General features: G+C 46.6%; 1 protein-coding gene across 2 annotated transcripts in view; it reads right to left on the bottom strand.

Moving 5' to 3' along the window:
• ANXA11 (annexin A11) overlaps nucleotides 1–14,659 on the bottom strand; it is a 41,129-nt gene extending 26,470 nt beyond the window's left edge. Inside the window, exons 1-2 of one of the 2 annotated variants that reach the window (XM_044420305.1) lie at nucleotides 14,532–14,635; nucleotides 6,810–6,900 (exon numbers count right to left, since the gene is read on the bottom strand). The gene's annotated coding sequence lies outside the window, so the exon portion shown is untranslated. Of the gene's footprint in view, nucleotides 1–6,809; nucleotides 6,901–14,531 lie in introns of both variants that reach the window. The other variant, XM_044420303.1, reaches the window with a different exon arrangement.
• Nucleotides 14,660–21,258: the final 6,599 nt, after the last annotated feature.

Raw genomic sequence — 21,258 nt, 5'->3', positions numbered from 1 at the left:
CAGCTCTCATTGTCATTTTAAAGCCAGGAACTGCTTTGTTTGCTCCATTAAAACACGGCCTCGCCTCGGATGAAGCTCTGAAACTGAAAAGGCAATATTGACAAAGGGTGGACAGCACAAACGAAACCCCACAGTGGCGCTGTGAGTTACTCAGAAAAGTTCAGTAAGGCACTCTGCTGTTCGCCTCTGGTGTACTCATGCAGACCTGGTATGAATTCCAGATAAAGCAAGCTCTTGCAGCCAACAAGTAGCATAATTAATTCAAAATTGCTCAGCAATGCAAAGAGAAAGATCTGGAAAGGGAGGTAAGTGTTTGCAAGCGACTTTGGGGAGCATTTGCCTTCATTCAGCGTGCTGGGTCTTAGATTTTTTGGGGGCTACAGCATCCAGCATTCCTGCAAGTTGGCCAGGCTGGCTGAGGTGGCCAACCTTACAATGGAAGTATTTTCATATCCACTCCTGAAGCCTGCTTTACAACATCACTTTTCCATTTAAGATAGAAGTGTAACAAAGAAGCAATTCTAAAAATTGGAATTGCAAGAGCTGAAAGGCAAATATTTAATGGGCCCCATCCTGCTAATGCTTAGGCACATGCAGACCCCAATGAACAGCAAGATTATGTGATTTTCCCCCAAGTCTTTTGCTTGCTGTATGTCCACACCACATTTTAAAATATGCTGGCAACCAAGGGCTTGCCTTTCCGGGCAATCTCTATTCCTTGGCCTTGTGCCGCTTTTAAGGGAGGAGCAACCATTTGTTTGTCCAGTGGAAACATCAACTTTCCCCTTTTGGATTCACACCTTAATGTGGTCGGCAGTGATGAGGATTAGTCTGAGCTTCGTAAGCTACAGCAAACCCTTTGACTGTGTCAGCATGAGAAGTTACGGATGGTCCTGACAGAAATGGGCACACCTGAGCACCCGATCAACCTTGATGCGTAGGATGGATCATGGGCAAAGAGGTACCGTTAGGACAGAATTTGGAGGAACAGAATGGTGTCCTGCAGGCAGAGGAATCAGGCAAGGCTGTAGTGTCTCTCTCTATCTGCGCAATCTGTATGCAAAACATATCATAAAGAAAAAGGGATTGGGACTGGAGGAAGGAGAAGTGAACATTAGTGGAAGACACATCAATAATCTAAGATTTGCAAACCATGGAAGAAAGCAGCACTTGACTGAAACAGCTCCTGAAAGTGCAAAAGCAGCAGGACTGCAGCTGAATATTAAGAAAACAAAAATAACGACCATGGAAGAATCATGTAACATTAATGTCAACAACTAAAAAAACGGATGCTCTAAACACTTGGCATACCTTGGCTCAATCATCAATTCAAATGCAGCCAAGAAATCTGAAGACTGGAAGGGAAGAAATGAAGGAACTAGAAAAGATCGTTAAAATTAAGGACATTTCACAGGAAACCAAAGCCAAGATCTTCTATACTATTGTATTCTCCATCACCATGAATGGGTGTGGAAGTGGACCTTGAAGAAAACCAACAAGAAGAAACTGGATGCATTCGAAACATGCTGCTGGAGAAGAGCTATGTGTACACCCTGGACCAACGGAAAGATGAACAAGTGGGTCATAGATCAGATCCAGCTGGAACGCGGACACACTCTGGACCTGGTTTTCTCGATGGGACAGGAAGGAGGTGATCTGAGGGTGAGGAATTTATGTCTGACTCCCTTGTCATGGTCAGACCACTTCCTCATGAGGCCTGAGCTCGAGAGCGGCCTTTCCCTCTGTACGGGTGCGGACCTGATTGTGCTGGTCCGCCCCCGGAGCCGGATGGATCCGGATGGTTTCCTGAAGGCCCTGGGGGAATTTCCAGTTGACAAGGCTGGTGCTCCTGTCGAAGCTCTGGTCGAACTGTGGAATGGGGAAATGACCAGGGCTATTGACGCGACCGCTTCTAAGCCTCCTCTCCCGCCGGACCCGTTCATCCCCTTGGTACACACCTGAATTAAAGGCGATGAAGCGGGTTGGGAGAGGGCTAGAGCGTAGGTGGAGGAAATCACGGGATGAATCTGACCAAACACACTTAAGAGCCCATTATTGGGCCTATGCTGTGGCGGTGAGGGCGGCGAAAAAGAAATTCTTTTCCGCTTCCATTGCCTCCTCACAATGCCGTCTGGCGGAGCTATTTTGGGTGGTACAGGGGCTGGTTCATCCTGGCCCTAAGAAAGATCCTGTACCGCCCTCAAAGGCCCGCTGTGACGACTTTGCCAAGCATTTTAGGGAGAAAATCGCTCAGATTCGTCACGAGCTGGACTCCACTAGCGACTCAGAGCCTTCAGGGGAGGGGCCAATGTTGCCGTCTGGTCCACAATTGATGGATGAATTTCAGTTGTTGTGGCCTGATGATGTGGACAAAGTGCTTGGACAAGTACTTTCCACCACCTGCTTATTGGACCCTTGCCCATCTTGGCTACTCAAGACAACCAAGGACGGGATAGGGACCTGGATCCTGGAGGTTGTCAACGCCTCTCTAAGGGATGGCCAGGTACCTGCCCCTTTAAAGGAGGTGGTAGTCTGGCCTGTCCTAAAGAAGGCTTCCCTGGATCCAGAGATGGCCACCAATTTTAGACCGGTGGCCAACATCCCGTTTCTGGGCCAGGTGTTAGAGCAGGAAGTGGTGGGACAACTCCAAGCACTCTTGGAGGAAACTGATTATCTGGACCCATTTCAGTCCAGCTTCAGACCCGGGTATAGTACTGAATCTGCCTTGGTCGCCCAGTACGATGACCTGTGCAGGGAGAGAGACAGGGGGAGTGTGTCCCTGTTGGTTCTCCTGGACCTCTCAGCAGCTTTCGATACCATCGACCATGGTATCCTTCTGGACAGGCTTGCGGGATTGGGGGTCGGAGACACTGCTTTGCAGTGGTTCTACTCCTATCTCAATGGCCGGTTCCAGAAGGTGGTGCTGGGGGACTATGGCTCTGCGCCATGGCAGCTATGCCATGGAGTACCGCAGGGGTCCATTTTGTCCCCTTTGCTGTTCAACATTTACATGAAACCGCTGGGAGAGGTCATCAGGAGGTGTGGGCTGCGGAATCATCAGTACGCTGATGATACCCAGCTCTACCTCTCGTTTTCCACCAATCCAGGTGAGGCAGTGGCTGTGCCGAACCGGTGCCTGGCCGAGGTAATGGGCTGGATGAGGGCCAATAAACTGAAGCTCAATCCAGACAAGACGGAAGTCCTGTTGGTAGGTGGATTGGGCTTTAGGATGGGGGACTTTGACCTTGTCCTGAATGGGGTTGCACTCCCTCTTAAGGACAGGGTCCACAGCTTGGGAGTGCTCCTCAACCCAGAGCTATCGTTGGAAGCTCAAGTGACAGCAGTGGCGAGGAGCGCTTTCCTTCAGCTTCGGCTGATCCATCAGCTGCATCCCTACCTGGAGAATGACTACCTGGCAACAGTGACACATGCATTGGTCACTTCCCGATTAGACTTCTGCAACACACTCTACGTGGGGCTGCCCTTGAAGACAGTCTGGATACTTCAATTGGTGCAAAATAGAGCTGCCAGGCTGCTGACGGGGACTGGGCGTTGTTCTCATATAACCCCAGTCCTCCGTCAGCTCCACTGGCTCCCCATTGAAATCTGGGCCCAATTCAAGGTGCTGGTTATCACCTACAAAGCCCTGAACGGCTTAGGCCCTGGTTACCTAAAGGAGCGCCTGCGTCCATATATGCCCGCCCGCCCCCTAAGATCAGCGGCAGACGCCCTTCTCCGGGAACCCTCTGTAAAGGATATTAGGAGGGTGAGTACCCGGAGGAGGGCTTTCTCTGCAGTGGTGCCCAACCTATGGAATGCACTCCCCAGAGAGGTGCACCTGGCGCCGTCCTTATTTGTTTTTCGACGCCAGGCCAAGACCTTTTTATTTAAATGCTATTTTAACTGTTAATGGTTTGTTTGCTGATTTTAAATTTACTGGGCTGTGTCCACTGTTTTATTTTATGTATTTCAATTATTTTAATTTTTTTTTGTATTTTTCATTTTATGCGGGATTTTATGATTGTAAGCTGCCCCGAGGCTCATGCGATGGGGCAGCATATAAGTTGTATAAACAAACAAACAAACTTTCCCTGAAAGCAAAAAATGGCAGAACTGAACCAGTCCTACTTTGGGTTCATTAGAAGGCAAGACGGGAGAAGATGATCATGCTAGGGAAAGTCGAAGGCGGAGGAAGACGAGAAAGAGCAAATATGAGATGGATTGAATCCATAAAGGAAGCCACAGCCTTCAATGTACAAGGACACAGGACTGTCCAGGAGGCAACATTTCTGAAGGGTCGCTGTCAAGTCGGAGATGACTTGTTAGCATGTAACAATCACAACAGCAACCATTCTGCACTGAGATCATCTAGGAAAGGTAGGGTTAATCTGTCAGACAGCAGTTTTGACTGCAGACCTCCACAACCAAACCCTCTTCTCCTGTTTTGGACTACAACTCAGAGCATTTCTAATCACTGGCCAGGCTGGCTGGGCCTGATGGGAACTGAAGTCCAAACCGTGCAAAAGGAAACTGTTTGGGGAAGTCTATTCTACTGCTTTCCCAGTGGAACATGGGGCTGACCTACAGAGGCAGAAGATAAAATGTGTTCGGCCCCTCGTAAGGTTCAGAACTTCTCTAACCCAACCAAACCTGCATAAAGAACTCTGAAGCTTGTGAGTCACATCTTCACACCCTGGGTAAAGGGGCATCCAAAGATTAGTTGGAACATTTTCATTTTGTACCGTCCTGGGATCTGCTTCTGAATAAGGACAGGTATGCACTTGCAAACACAGACTGCTTGATAAACAGGGCCTGTACAGACAATTTAGGGCCACAATGCACAATGTTTTCTTTCTCTCACCTACTACATTCTGCTGCACAAAGCAAAAAGCACAACCCAGCTAACAAAAAGCACCCAGGAAGGGCCCCTTTCCCGACACCCCTTAAAACATTTTTTAAAAGCCCAACACTCCGAGAAACGCTATTGAAGTTTTCCATTATGCTACATCTGAAGCATTCTGGGAAACAAAATGGTGGCTTGGAGCCAGCCTGCTTCAAGCACACCACTGACCAGGCAGTGCTCTCAAATGTGGGGTCGGGCTGGGGAAAGAGGCCATACAGATTTCTCATGAGACCAGAGTCTGAATGTGAAAGCCTTACCAGGGCTTTGAGCCACTTTTGTTCTATCACTTTTAATGCCTGAGGGTCGATCGTACAGAGGAGAAAATGGGAGAGCAGCATCCTGGGCAAGGTCTGTGCTCACAACAGGAATCAGCCTCACATGCACTGCCTCCACCGCCTGACGCTCCATATCCTGCTGTCTAATTCATGGCCGTCATCCAAGAGTTGCAAGATTGCAAGAGGTATTTGAAGAAGAACGCTCTGCAAATGAGTATCTGGGAGCACCAATGGACAGATGTCACTATCACTATCATTAGACATCTTACTCTTTCAATTCACACACAATCCAATGCAATTGCAATCCAAATGCAACCTTGCCCACACAGACCTTCCAGTCTCCCACACTGATCACCTCCTTCTGACTGACTCCAGTTTCCTGAGCCAAATGCAGAGAGAAGAGGGCTGGGCTCTCAACAAGGTCGCAGCACCCCTGCAGAACCTCCTGGCTTGGCTACGCCCCATGTCCACCGTAAACAGTTTGGGCGTTCAACACTCAACTGAAAAAAGCAACAAAATGCCACAGTGCAAGCTCACCTTCTAAGAGGAGCGCTTTACACAAAAATGGCCCCAAATGCAGCCTCTTCAAACACGGCTGAGGAAGACTCCTGCCTGAAGCCCTGGAAACAGCTGCCAGTCAGTGCAGACAGCACTAAACCAGACGGTCCAACAGTCCGATGTGGCATTAAGATGACTTTTCTGTTGCAGGTCCAAGCCCAGCCTCCTCCAGGACAATATAAGATGCCTGGAGCCTAGGCAGGTCAACCAATTTTCCTCACCCCCTTGCTCTCCTTTTCAAATGCTACTCGATATTCCAGGTGGTCACTGAGCATGGCCAGTCCTCAGAAGCCTGCTCTGGGAGAAAGCTGCTTGCTATAGGTTTGTTTAGACTGTCTGTATGTCTATAAACATTGTCAAGCATGGTGATACCATCCTCTTCTTTCTAAGCGGTCCAGTTTCAGCTCTAATCTTGTTGGCTTTCAACCACCTGGATTTGCAAGTAGAGGGAATAATCAGATTTGCACATCACAGTGAGTGATGCCTATGACCCGCATTGCATTATATCCTCTCTAGCATTATTCATATATGACCTCTAACGTGGTCTTGTTGCATTGTGAAATGCGGCCACTAAAGACTGAAAGTTGAACAACCCTCCCATGGTTTAAGTGAGAGTCAGGGTTGCGCAGAGATATGACCATCTAGACTTAACACACATGTATGCTGCTATTTAATGAACTACTACTGAGTCATCTAACATACAGTGGATGTCATTTTGCTCACCATTTTCTAAAAGCCGCACTGCTGCTGTTCATACACCATCCCAAAACTATATAGAAACCAGCTTTCCTGTCCATAAGAAATAAAAGCTCAAAATTTCTGTAAAAACATAAAACAGGCATGCACACGTAAAAGTAGAGTCTATATCAGAAAACAATTAAACAGAGAATCACAGCACTCTAGCAATTCCACAGGTGGGTACAGAAAAATATTCCACTCTTGCTGCATGATAATTTATCTGTAAGCAGCACAAAGTTTCCCATTTTATGTGTGAGGTTTTTCCCTCAAAAGCAGCATTCTAAATAGAGGCATTGTAACCATGACAGCCTTTGGGAACTTGGCATATTGCTGACCTGGTAGTATTAACACCACCTCTGTTTTCATGCATCAGACAGATTCCCTCTATGGTGACGAACGTCGGCTCAGAAGACTTCAAAATAGGATCTGACAAACACATGGAGGATAAGAGCATCAACGGCTATGTCCATGTGCCACTTCTGGAGCCAGACACAGCATAACTTTGAATACCAGTCTGTGGGGAATATTTGCAACATTTCCAAAATTTATTTATTTATTTATGTATTTAAACATTTCTATGCCGCCCCATTCGCCGAAGCCTCGGGGCAGCTCACAACATAAAATATAATACATAAAACAAATTAACAATATACAATAAGTTGCCCTGGCCAGATAAAATAAGCAAATAATATTAACAATTAAAATAGTGTTTGAATAAAAAGGTCTTCACCTGGCGCCGAAAAACAAATAACAACAGTGCCAGGCGGACCTCTCTGGGGAGCACATTCCATAGATTGCGCGCCACTGCAGAGAAGGCCCTCCTCCGAGTACCTACCCTCCTAATTTCTTTCACGGAGGGTTCCCGGAGAAGGGCCTCTCCCGCCGATCTCAGGGGGCAGGCGGGCATATATGGATGTAAGCGCTCCTTCAGGTAACCAGGACCCAAGCCGTTTAGGGCTTTATAGGTGAAAAAAGCACTATTCTTAAACCTGGTATGAATTTTGGAAATGTTACATTTTCCCATCTATTTAGCTATTATAACACAGCTAAAATCCAACCTACTATTAATACCATTCCCTAAACAAAAATAAGAAACAAACATGATGCATGGTAAGCCTCGCTTTTCCCCTCTCCATAAATGCTATATTATATGAACAGCTTCCTCCGCACACAGCTTTGAACACTGAGCAGTACAAAGGTCGTTAACGCTCACCTGCGAGATCACATGAAGTCAGTTCCGACACAGAGACAACTGACTCTTGCCGTCGTATCCAAGTTAGGCAATCTACTGGTGCAACCCCGGTGCAATTATCTTCCAACCAACCTTTACTAAACCTTTGACTCCCTTCCTCTCCAGTGCAAAGATGCTCTTCTGCAGATAAATCAGTGCAAAGAACATTCCCCCAAGGTATGCAATTTGAGAACTGCCCATTAGCCAAGGATGACGGAAACCTGTAGATGCTTTCATGGCCTGCTCCTGGGAGCCAGAAATGTGTTTTGCGATACAATCTGCCCTCCTCACAGATGGCAAATTATGCGAACAGAGTTGGCACCATACCATGCTTCATGATACTGCAGAGGACATAAGCTCCAATTCAGCTAAAACACCATACATGGAACCCAGTAAGAGATGCTCACATGACTCTGTGGAGTAGCTCTTACCTCACACATCTTTTGAAAACATCTGTTCCTTTTGAGAACCAAAAATTATGGGCACACTTTCTACCACATCTCAATTAAAAGTGATTCGGACTTCTGGGGAGCAGACAGAATTACATCCAAAACTGATCTTCAGCTTTTTGGAGCCCTTCTTCTCTTGACAAGCCTTTCCGATGTTTCAGTAGTTCTCCTCACATCAATCCCCATTTGTTTCCGTCTTTCTTGAAATACGAGACTATGTTCTATGAGAGGAGTAGGAACCTCGTGGACAATTCCTGCCACATTTGCCCTCTGGAGAAGTTGCAACTGATGCTGAGGGAGCTACAGCACTGGTCTCTTGGAGGTTTCCATGGCACTGACCATGAGCTCATAAACCATTTATGAGCCTATGAGGAAAGAGGAAATGGCTGTTTGCTTTAAGGTTATGTTGCACAAGGAAAAATACACAAGTGAATGACTAAGAAACCAACAACGAAACCCACCTACGCTTGGTCAATGCATTTTTCTTCTCCATTTCGCCAAGCATACTTTTTCCTTTTTCTACAATTAGGTCTAAAACAAGCAAGTCTGCCAGGCATGGTTGGGGTCACGGAGACATTTGCCTACTTGGTGAATTAAATCAATGCCTAGATCTCAAACCAGAGGCTGTTTTCCCGCAGAAGCCCAATGAATTGAACGAGAGCTGCAAAACCACACATTAATTTCAATAGCGCTTCTGCAGGAAAACCTCTTGCTGCATTGGCCACACTGTCTTCAGATTATCTCACCAGCTTTATAGATGGATTTGTTGACCATAACGATGCTGGAGTGATCTTGTGCTACTCAATTGTCTCTCATTACCGCTCTTTCAGGGATATATGTGAAAGCTAAAATGAGATACATTTCAGAAACGACAAAAAACCCTAAACAAATAGCAATTAAACCTTCCACCCAAATGATTTTGTAGACATTAATGTCTCTGGGCATCTTTTTCTGCATCTTTTATATAAAGAGCACTCACTACGATTTTTGTTTCAGATACAGCCTATCATTTCAACACTTTTAAAGTACTTTACAAGATCATCATGAATCTTTCCTGCTTTGCGTTACATTTCCTTCACTAGAAGAGGAGGAACTAAAGCAGAGAGAGTGGAACTTGATCAAAGGAAGTCGGCCGAGCAGGCAAATGACCCTGTTACTCTGATCGTCAGAGTATGATCATTCCACTTAGATTATCTTAGTTCAAAAGGGTTCATACATACACTAAAGTTACAACAACACGCAAGCCTAATTTTCTGGAAAAAAAGAGAAAACACATTTTAAACATATTAAATCTCGATGCTGCAGCACTCTGTTAACTACTCCGTGTGCCTGATGGCCAGAGTTCTATATATTCATAATAGCAAGCAGCAAATGGAGATGATCCTCCCATTACTCCGCCCTTATACCAGAATTGTCTTCCCCACTGAGAAATGGCAGAATCCAAGCTGCTAAGAAAGAAGATATCTAAGGTTAGCCAGTATTATTCCCATGATCACCACAGCCCACCATGTGGGATATAAATATAACAAACAAACAAGCAATGAATTTAAGCCATGGCACGGTGAGTGCCAAGGGACGTTTTATATATTCAGCCCACGGCAGGGAGTTGTCACAATTTCTTGTGTTGTTGGAACCTGGGTGGCTTGAAGGTTATCCACCCCCCGTAGTAGCCCTTCAATGGGCCATGGGTTATTTGAGGGGGTTTCTCCTTCAAGCAACCCCTAATGCCCAGGTGTGGAGGACAGCACCAATTCTGGCACACTTGGATAGCTGCCTCTATACTTCTGAGCCCAGTTCAAGGTGCTGGTTTTGACCTATAAAGCCCTACACAACTGGGGAGCACATTATTTGCTGGAGGGCCTCTCCTGACCGCCATCCACCCAGACTCTATGATCCGAGTGGGATCTAACGTGGTGTCCTGCAGCAGCAGGGAGTTGGACTCGATGGCCTTCATGGCCCCTTCCAATCTATGGTTCTAGGACTCTATGATCCAGCCAGCTTCCAACTGCCACCTCCAAGGGAGGCTTGGCTGGGGGCAATAAGGAGGAGGACTTTCTCAGTGATGCCCCCTTGTGGAATGACCTCCCCACTGAGGCCGGCTGGCACCAACCTCAGCATCCTTCCAGCACCAGCTCAAGACTTCCCTGTATCACAGAGCATTTAATTACTTGACTGGGACTTTGTTAGCTGTCTAAACAGGTTGCCTGATTAATTCATACAGGCTACTGTAACTTTTTAATATCTGCTTTAATTTGGTGTTAAAATTTGCATGACAACCTTTTAATGATGCTTTTCATGAGTGCTCGTATTTTATGTTGTATTTTTGTGTCTTGCCGTAAACTGCCCAGAGAGCTCATGCTACTATGAAGTACAGAAAATAAATAAATAACCAGCACGACACCCAGGAGGGGCTGCTGGGGCAGCTTAAATAAAACGTGGGGAGCTACGGCAATCACGCAAATCCAGTCGGCCTACAAATGTTCCCAAACACACGGCTGACAGATCATACCCATATAAGCAGTGTGTGTGCAGGTGGGGGGGGGTGTTGCCTGGGAAAAGATCAGCAGTTGAAAAGTGGGGCATCCCACGCTTCCCTATTCTCTCTTGCAAGTCTCTTTCCCAGGGTGTTTTCCTCTTAAAGTCTGGTAGCTGCTTTAAAAGCCTAAAGGGGAGGGGGATATAAGGTGGAAGCAGCTGGGGACATTTGCAGGGGAATTCTGTCTGCATATGAATAGGATAAGCAACCCACTGGGACATTGCTGGCTATTCCTTGCACTAGCACTGCTACGGAAAAGTGAAGGTGTGGGAACCCAAATTTCCCTCCAGACCCATCGTCCCTCCTTGAGGCATCCCTAGAGCTCATTCCACCCTGGAATGCTGTTTAAAAATACCCTGGGTGTAGCCAGCGCTCCTCGTTATCCAGGAAGCAGAATCGGGGGGTTTACAGCCATTCTAACCTGGTTCAACTGCAACGGAGCAACCAGAAACTGGAGAAGAGAGGCAATGTTGTTGTTGTTATAAACAACTAGAAAAGATACCAACAGGCGGGACTTCTGTTTTTAGTTTGTGCACAGAAAGGGAGAGAATGCAACATTTGAGACAGTTCAGACTGACTGGGAAGTATTTCAGACTGCCAATGCACGCCAATCCCTATAGGATTTCCAGAAAATAATGTTGTGCAGGATCTTTTTCGTTTTGTAGATAGCAGCGCTATAGCACATGCAAAAAAAGCCCTGCACAACTCCCAGTGCACCACTCGCCAACTTCATGTAACCGCTCAAACAACCTCTACCAAAGGAACCCAAAATCTGTGTTTGGCATACATTATACACAGGAGGCAAATTCTGCTACAGCTGCTTATCTGTTTTCGTTTACTGGACTGTGCCCTCTAGTCCCAGGGGATGCAAGGTGCTTTGAAGGGCACTGCATCCCCTGTATCCCCATTCTGCTTTTGAAATTTCACCAGGTGCTCCCCACCTGTTTAATCCTTAATTCAGGCTGAATGGCTGGCAACCCACTAATTAATTAATTAATTAATTAATTAATTAATTAATTAATTTCTGTACCACCCAACAGCCAAGGCTCTCCGGGCGGTTAACAAAACTTTAAAAAACACAAGCAAACAAAAATTAACACAAAACAACAACAAGAAAAAGCCACAGCGATCACAACTGAATCAGTATTAGAAGCACAGTCAGTTTAAGATAATATGCAATATTAAAACTAAAGTTTAAAAGTTATACTGTTACAATGAAAAGGTCTTAAACTGGCACCAAAAAGAATACAGAGTAGGTGCCAGGTGCACCTCCTTGGCAAGCTCATTCCACTTCCTGGGTGCCACTACGGAAAAGGCCACCCACCCCACTTCCTTTGAAGGGGGCTCCCAAAGAAGGACCCTGCAGATGACCTCAGGTCCACGTAAGTACAAATGAGATGAGGCCTTCCTTCAGATAATCTGGCCATTTGAACCCAAGACATCCAGCCCTTGAAGTTCTCATGCTAGCCCAGTGTTCTGAACCAACAAACCAAATGTAACGTTTTAGCTCCTTCCTGGATTTAAGTTAAAAATAAATTGCTGCTATGTAGGAAGTCCAAATCTGACCATGATGTGTGAGTATGGAGGGGGCATTTAATCTTTCCTCTTTGGCCTTCTATCTAAGCACAAGTTCTCCAGTTGTTCTCCCACACGCAGGTGGAAAGATTCTGGGATGACATCAACTTTCTCTTGCAGGAGAAACCCAGCCAGAGACACACTGACAGCTGTCCCAAAGGAAAGGGTAAAACACCATCCACTAGCGCTGCAAACAAATTCAAAGGTTCCTCGTGGCCAGAAAGGTGCTTCTGCACAGAAAAACCGCTGCATCTCCACCCTGGTTTCCGTTTCATTTTTAACCCTTCAAAGAAGCCGAAATACTTATGGTACAACTGTGTGTTTACATAACACGCTGGGAAATGTGGGTCAGGAATCCACACAACGGATTGCTGAATCCACGCAACCCAGGCTGAATAAGCAGGAATGCAGCTTGAAGGCTGACTCCATCATTCAGTACCTGATGGTGGCCAGCTTATTGCCATGGCCTGGTCTTACCCACAGCCGGTCAGGTGAAACAGACCTGTTTTCTCAACCTGGTGGCTTAGAGATTATTGGACCAGGTATGATGAGAGTCCCACACTTCTGGAGGGTACCAGGTTGGGGAAAGCTGGATATCCGACTGGGAAGACCTGGGTCCAGATCTTCACTCAGCCATGGAGCTTGCCAAGAAAGTCACAGTGTTGGCCCAGCCTAACTCGCAGGATTGTTTTGCAGATAAGATGGGGGCTGGTGAGAAGAAGCATGTCTGTTGCCCTGAGCTTCCTAAAGGTGTGGAACAGGTATAAAAGGGAGAGAAGAGAGGACAAATGCCCCTGCAGTCTGTGTTATTCACGGGGCCTGCAGATCTGGAGGCGCGAGGAGGAACAGTGCAGCCATAAACCCATAGCCCATCATCCCCAAGTGCAAATAGTGCAGCTCAGCCATAATATCATAACTGAGTTCCTAGTTCGATCAGCAATGAAGGTAGCAAGGCAGGCAAGAAAAAACTTTGTAACATAATGTTCCCCAAGCGTTCTTCAAACACTCCACAAATCCATCATATCGGGGTTGGCTTTTGCTAAAGAGGTAGTGTAAGGATTATCCAGATTGTGTATCCAAAACACTTTCCAAGGTGGAAACGTGCAACCAAAATCGTGCTACGTAACATCAGAAGAGCTGGTGCGGTGCTGAAGTGCTGGACTGGGACTCAGGTGATCTGGGTTCTAGTCCCTGCTCAGCCTTGAAACTCCGCCTGTGACTTTGCAGCAGGCACAGGCTCTCAGTGCGTCCCACCTTGCAGGGTTGTTGTTGTGAGGATAAAATGGAGCTCGGGTTCTTCACAAGAGGAAATATGGTGGGATATCAACGCAATGCAATAATAATAGTAATAATAAAAGAAGGGCTCGAATGCAATTTTTATTTCTATCATGCTCCATCTCGTGGCTTACAGCAGGTCAGGGCTCTGCCCCAAAGAGATTACCATCTCAGTTTTACCAAGCAGATCAAAAGGATGGGAAATCAGTAATGCAAGAGGGCAAGGGTTGTTGATAAGGGTGGAAAAGCACAAGCCTTTTGCTAAACATCTGGTGCTTAGGAAATTATGATATTATAGATCAAGGGAGCCGAACCTCAAAGTTGGCACATCCTGAGCTCGCCAAACGTCCCGTCTCCTTGCCTTGGCTAACCGCCCACTCTTCTCTTCAAAAGCTGAAATGTCTCCCTAAGGCTCAGCTACTGGCACGAAGAACTGCAAAGCTCCGAGAACTTAAGCTGTGGGCTGGGTGGTTTGCTTGCTTGCTTTTTAATACGGTATTCTGGGCCCCACCCCGCGCCACCATCACGCCCGCCGCGGGAACGCAGGGCTCGGGAACCCCTCGAGCGGCAAGAGGCTCCGCGCCTGCTAAGGGAGCGCGGCCGGATCTCACCCGCCCTCCGGGATGCGCCCCGAGGCTCCCCGTTCCGCCTGGCCACCCAGCCCAGCAGCGGCGCCCTGGGCAGGGCGCAAGCCTTCCGCACAGGTCGTGCGCCCTGCTCCGCGCGTCTGCCCGTCCGCTCGCCCGGGCTGCCCGTCGCTGCGGGGGCCCCAGGATGAAGGCGGCGGCGGGCGGCGCCCCGGGGCTTCCTTCCGCCGCGCATGCCCCCGATCGCGGGCCTCACCTCGGGGGAAACCCGCCTAGAGCTCGACCCACCCCGGGCTGCCTTTGCTGGAGCCGCCGCGAGGCCCCCGGCGCGGCGCCCGGCTTCCAGCAGCGGCCGGCCGGTGCTCCCGGGGGCCTCCCGGCGCAGCGCTGCCCTGCCGGCTTACCGTGGCAGGTGGAGCTGCGGGCGCGAGACCGGAGGGGTCCGGGAAAGCGAAAGCGCTCCGGTTGCGCAGCGTCAAAGCCAGCCGCACTCTGCGCGCTTCCTTATTCCGGGAAGAAGAAAAAACAGCGAAGCGAGGAGGAGGTGGGGGAGGAGGAGGAGTCGAGCTCACAGCGGGCGCCTTCCCCCCCCCCCTTCGCCAGGCCCGCCTTCCGTGAGTAGCGTCGGGTTTCCGCTGTAACACAAGGCGCGTCCCCAAAGCGGCGCATTCCGCGCAGACCCGCCCGCTGCCTGGTATTTTTGGCTCAAGCGGAGTCACTGCAGCCCGGGGTATCCAGTTCCCGAGGCTCCGGAACAGCCCTGGCTTTCGGGAAAGCCTGTGACCCAGCGGGGAGCTGCCGGAGCCCCCCTCCCCCGGGGGCTGCGTACGCGAGCGGCTGCTCCCAACGGAGTTGCTTCCCTTGGGGCGCCCGTGCGCGCTTGCTTCCAAGTAAGCATGCCCCGCATGGCAAGCTCCGTAGCTGGCTAAGAGGGCTAGCTGCAATGGGCAGGGTCTCCCCTCCCGCAGGAGGCCGGGATGGACCTCAGAACCGGACGCCTGGTGGCCCGTGGACGTGGGCAGATGCGGTTACAGGAATCCGGGGTGCGGAATGCCTCCCTCGGCAGGGTTGGCCAGAGTGACCCCATTCATACTTTTTGGCTGGCAGAAGTTCCGGCTGCTTTTTTCTATGAAAGCATAACTGTGTGTCTGAACACAGTTCAGAGGTGGCCTACAGTCTAAAAACTGTGTAAAAAGGGAAATTCCACGAACAACAAGGAACGGGCTTGAAAAATCAACCCTAATACCGAGTGTGGTGGAAACGCACCACGTAGTGTTTTTATTTTGGCAGTCTCACTATAATGTCATTAGGTGTTAGTGCCTGCTTCTCCAACCCATTTTTAAAATATACTACACAATGTTACTGTGGTTATAATATTCGATAAATAATCTTCTGTTACACTGCCCTACTGATTTTGCCCCACTGTTGCAATAGGTTTCTGGACTGCCGATAATGGGGTTGGAGAAAAGCTAGCAGTCCTAAAAAGAGGCATTGTGGTCAAGTAGCTAAATGAGAGCAAATTAGTCAATCCTAAAGGAAGTCAGCTCTGACCGTTCTTTAGAAGGCCAGATCCTGAAGCTGAAGCTCAAATATTTTGGTCACATAATGAGAGGGAAGGACTCATTGGAAAAGACCCTGATGATGGGAAAGATTGAAGGCAAAAGGAGAAACCAGTGGCAGAGGAGGAGATGGTTAAGTAGTGTCACTGCTTCAATGGACATGAAATTGGGTGAACGGGAAACAGTGGAGGACAGGAGGGCCTGGAGTGCTGTGGTTTGTGGGGTTGCGAAGAGTCGGGCACAACTGTGCGACTGAAAAACAACAGCAGAAAGATCACACCCTCCATCTGCAGGGTGACACCCATGATTGAAGATTATGCTCAAAGATAACACTATTTGGCTTATGTTGTTGTTAGTCGCGAAGTCCCATCCAACGCATAGTGACCCCATGGACAACATTCCTCCAGGCCTTCCTGTTCTCCACTATCTCCCGGAGTCCATTTAAAACCCCATGGACAGTACCAAAAGGCAGAAAGATCTGGCTTATAAAGTAAACTTTCCCAGTGCTTTTTTTGTAAGAAAAAATGTGCTGGAACTCATGAAATTATACGTAGTCAATCACTGTACACACACCCACACATGTCAGTTGTGTAATGAAACGTAATGGTCGCCGCCCACAGTAAGCACTCAGCGTGCGACCACATGACCGATCACAAGCCGAGCAGCACCATCACAACCAGTGTGGACGAAGTACGCACACATCGGATTCGACACACAAGCAACCCGCATGCACCGTTTTAATGATTTTGGCACCGACCTGCTACGCTCGACAGGGCGATTCAAATCCACGTGGACCGAACATCAGATTTTCAAAAGTTACTTTTAAAGCTTGGAAAATCTGTTGAAAAAGGTGCCAGAACTCCGTTCCGGTGCGTTCTATGACAAAAAAAGCACTGGACTTTCCTAAGAGTATTTGCTGCCCCAAGTTTAAACAGGATGCCCCTGGAATCCAATAACTGATAGCTGTTAGAATGTAGGACGAACTCCAGGAAGCACTGGGTTAAAACCTCCTCTTGGCTCTGAAGCTCACTGCAGAACCCTGGGCAAATCAGTGTCTCAAACACACCTCAGAGGGTTGTTGGGAAGATAAAACAGGATAACAATAATGATAATGAAAGTAGGCATTGCCCAGAGCCAATTAGGTGGGTCCTTCCCTCTGCATCACACAACTAACTGGCAGTTTTAAAAGTTTGCCAAGTTCAGGGAAAACTAGGAAGAATGTCCCCTTGTAGCACAGCATGCTGAAATAAACCACACCTTCCTTAAACATCTATTTATAGACACAAACATCAGACCAAAAGTAGTCATGCCTATTATTAGCAGAGGGCAATTATGTTAATGCTAATTTGCCTGTGTACTGTATGGAGCGGGATTCCTGTTTCCAAACCAACATGGAAATTTCCTTTCACAGAAACTGACATCATACACACAGGCTGTTTCAGTCCTGACGTTTCTTTCTAGGATAAAAGTCATGCATATGGTAAAAAGAAGAGTTTATTTCCATATTTTATTTATTACACTTATATACCACTCTGAGTGGTTCTGATGTCAAACACCTAACTGAGCACAATAAAGTTCACTCAGAAAATGCAAACATGAAAGGACAAGAATTTATTTTCTTCTAATTTATTTTGTATTGGTTTCATAACAAAACCTAAACAACAACTGCGAAGAAACAATAAACCAAACACAATGTTACAGCTTTCTTAGATAACTTTTCTAAGGGATTGTCTATAGCACTACATACTGTATACGTGCATTATCTATCCCTGTTTACTGCATATTTTATATATTGAAATTATGCTCTGTTATGTTTTTTGGTTTTGCAAGCCATCTTGAGAACTGTCTCAGACACAGACAGGATAAAAATGTTGAAAATAAATAAAGAAATTATTTGGTTGATTATGCATTAACTTAAAGCCAGCCCAAACATCCATATATTTGTTAATTTGTAAGTCACACCTAAATACTACCTGTTTGAAAACTGAAGGTTTCATTAAATCCTATAGTGATAGCTGTGGTATGATACCTATGCACAAATACATATGTATTTTAAAAGCCTGGCTTAGCAGGGAAAAAGTAATTTTTCAGTGTGTGTTGGGGGGCAGAGGTTCAGAAAAGGTAGGGTCCACCCCCTCTGCCTCCACTGTGCTGCAACAAGTTATTTTAAAAACTCTCTCTTGTTGCAAATCAAGACTGCTCTCAAAGCTTTCATGGTGGGAGGGCAGCAAAACTGATTTCTGATTGCAGGCAACGCAGGGAGCTGAAGATTGGATGGGGCCTCCCACAGCCCGTCTTAGGCCCGTCCCCGTTTTTGCTCCATGCATCTGACACCAGTTGAAATTCTGATGTCTGCATTTCAGATCAGCTGAAATATCCAAGCTGCTATCAAAGCCAGGCCCGGCTGATTACATAAATCCAGTCTAGAGGTTATCGTGGCTAGATTACGGGGGCCAGGTCAGCCATTCTGCTCCTCAGCTGCTGTGTTAGCAGGGAAAATTTACCCTGTTGGTAAATTTCAAATAGTTCACATTTAGTTAAATCTAAAGGGGTTCTCTTACAGCAGCCTTCTCCAACCTAGTGCCTTGAGATATGTTGGACTACAAGTACTATCATCCCCAGCCAGCCTGGCCACCATCTTGGTTGTGTAAGATTGGAGTTAGAGTCCAACACATCAGGAAGCACCAGCTGCCTTACACACACACACACACACACACACACACACACTTCCATAGTACATATATTTGGAACAAGGATGTGTATGCAGAGAAACTTTGGGTGAAGTACGAGAGGGAGCTAGAAGAGGGTTAATAGAAAGGTTTGCATGCATTTGAAAAATAGCTAGTTGTACAAATTCAAAGCCTTCCTTCCGCAAGTATTTTAGCAACAGTTCATCTGCTGAGTTCAGCCAACAATTTAGGGCAGAGAAGTCAAACTAACAAGCATGTATTTATTGTCTTCTGATAAGCAGTTTCTGCCCCACCCTTCAGCCCTAACCAAGGACTCCAAGGCACTTTACAAAACAGAGAACAGCATTATTGTGACGTTTCTCCCTTAGTCAGGAAGCAAGCCCTGAACAGCACAGTTCCTTTTAAATATGTGTAGTTTATAAAAGAGAACTGTAGGGTCTCAGATCCCAAACGGGGGGCATCCCCCAGACATTAAGATGGCTAAAGCTCTCTCCAACATGTCGGAATGTATGTGAGGCCTTTTGACATGCCGATGTGAAAATGATTGGGCTGAAAATTTCCCGGAGAATTCCTACTCAGAAATGGACGAGTCCTGTCCCCAGCATATATAATGTTTATTGGGCCAAACTTCCAGTAGAGCAAGGGGACAGATACTATCAGCAATTTTGGCTGGAGGCTGTCCAGAGGCAATGAAGGAAATGGGAAACAGGGTGAGGTTGCTTGTGAGGCACCCAATAGTATCTCGGAGGAGATCTTGTGCGCTTTCTGATATCTTCTGCAATCTTATATGTGCAATGTGTCACTTTCAAAGTCACTTTCCTTTGGAGGAGAGGGTATCATGACTTTTATTGCAGCTATTAAAAATATTTTTCTATATATATATATATATATATATATATATATATATAACTTCTATACAGCCCATTAGCCAAAGCTCTCTGGACAGTAAATAATCTTTATTTACACCCAAGCAGGTTTGTTGTGTGTTACACCCACACAGTGGTAACTACACAAACGAAGCCACTTCCAATGTACCATTCTTCAGGACCCAGTCTTAACTGGCTCAGGCAAAAATTTAAGCAAGCTGCTTTGATAATCACAAACATTTTGTTCAGTCTTCATACCCGATTTTGCAAGTTGGGCCTGACTTCCAGAAAAACTCTGACTGTTCGGGTAAAATCCAAGCTCCTGGCAATCAGAATAAGATTGGCAGTTTCCTGCTCAACCTGTAGTGCTGGAAGTCAAAGGAAGGCTGACTTGGAAAGAAGGATCCAAAGCATTTTGCCCAGTTGCTACATACCATAGTATGTCTTTTTGTTCAAGATGCTCTGGATGATAAGCATTATCCAGGAGAGGAGTGCAGAATCATGGACCAAAATTGGTTCTCTTTGTTCCCCTTCCCCAGCCCTGCTTCTTTCCCCCAACAAGCAATTATTCAGTCGTCTCCTGGCTTTTGCACTGTCACCCCCTCCTTCCAATCCTAAATGATTGATCTGCTTTGTTGTTAGTCGCGAAGTCGTGACTGACCCATTGCGACCCATGGACAACATTCCTCCAGACCTCCCTGTCCTCCACCATCCCCCGGAGTCCATCCAAGCTCACGCCTGACTCTTAAGTGACCCCATCCAGCCACCTCATCCTCTGCCGCCCCCTTCTTCTTTTGCCCTCCACTGTTCCCAGCATTAGGCTCTTCTGCAGTGAGTCCTTCCTTCTCATTAGGTGGCCAAAGTATTTGAGTTTCATCTTCAGGATCTGCTTACTAAGGTTTAATTACTGGCAGTAAGAGGTATGAGGTGAACTGCAAAAGTTTTCCTGACCTCATGCCCTCAGTGCGCTTGGGCTTCCCGTCACTGAAATTTGAGCTCCAAATGCTTGCCTGGAATGACTTTTAGCCCTCCTGTTCTGTGAAGTTCTACACCCATTATTACTCAATAACCCTTTGGTTCCAGATCTTGGGGACCCATAGAACAGAATCAGAGTGAAACACTGCTTCACAAGACATCCGTGTATTTCCATGAGAGCATAATGTTTTTTGCTGCCTAGAGTCTGATAGGATGATGGTCATGCCAAGAGAGCTACATTCAAGTTGTGGAACAATGGACTAATGAGAAGAATTAGCAATGTTTGCTACTCCTTGCAGCCAACAAACAACTCCATGCATTCGGACTGTTCTCATATGCCCTGCTGAAGCCTAGTAAAAAAATAAAAAAATAAAAAATTTCAACCTAAAAAAAAAAAAATTTCAACCTAGGGTAACATCAGCTGTCTAAAAGTACAGAAAAAAGACTATTTTTGCAAGTTCCTGCCCACTCAATATGTCTTTCATCAGTCTGGAACTAAATTTCTAGCTGACAACTGGAAAGAAGGAAAAGGGCCAGTCAAATGACAGGAAAGTTTAATGGAAGAAGTGAATCAGAAAGAGGATTCATGTCTTCCTTTTGTTGTCCTCTTTTTGAAAAGCTCCAATTTTTGCTGATGGATTTTTCTTGGTTTGGGGTTATTTTGTAGTTGGCATATTTGCCATTTTTATTTTATGTTTTGAGAGAGAGAGAACAGGGGGTTTCTTACTTTCACCATGTCTCTTCAGAATATTATTATTATTATTATTATTATTATTATTATTATTATTATTATTATTGTCGCAGAGAGCTGCTTCTCTTCAGAATGGTTGGTTCCAATTCTCCTGACTATTTTGCTTACCAGTGAGGCTCAGACTTCACCACCCTTTTCCATTTTAAAACAACCTCCTCATGTCTTACTTGGAATAATTTTCCTGTCTGACCTATGTTAAGTCCTACACCCAGGAAGGTCTCCAGTCATCTTCTGGGTTTCATATTCCTTTTAGTCTCTCTCTCTCTCTCTCTCTCTCTCTCTCTCTCTCT

The sequence above is a fragment of the Varanus komodoensis genome, unplaced genomic scaffold, assembly GCF_004798865.1.
Source record: "Varanus komodoensis strain SLA01 unplaced genomic scaffold, ASM479886v1 scaffold11, whole genome shotgun sequence".
NCBI lineage: Eukaryota > Metazoa > Chordata > Lepidosauria > Squamata > Varanidae > Varanus > Varanus komodoensis.
The sequence above is the reverse complement of the archived record's forward strand: the minus strand, read 5'-3'. Positions and strand labels throughout refer to the sequence as shown.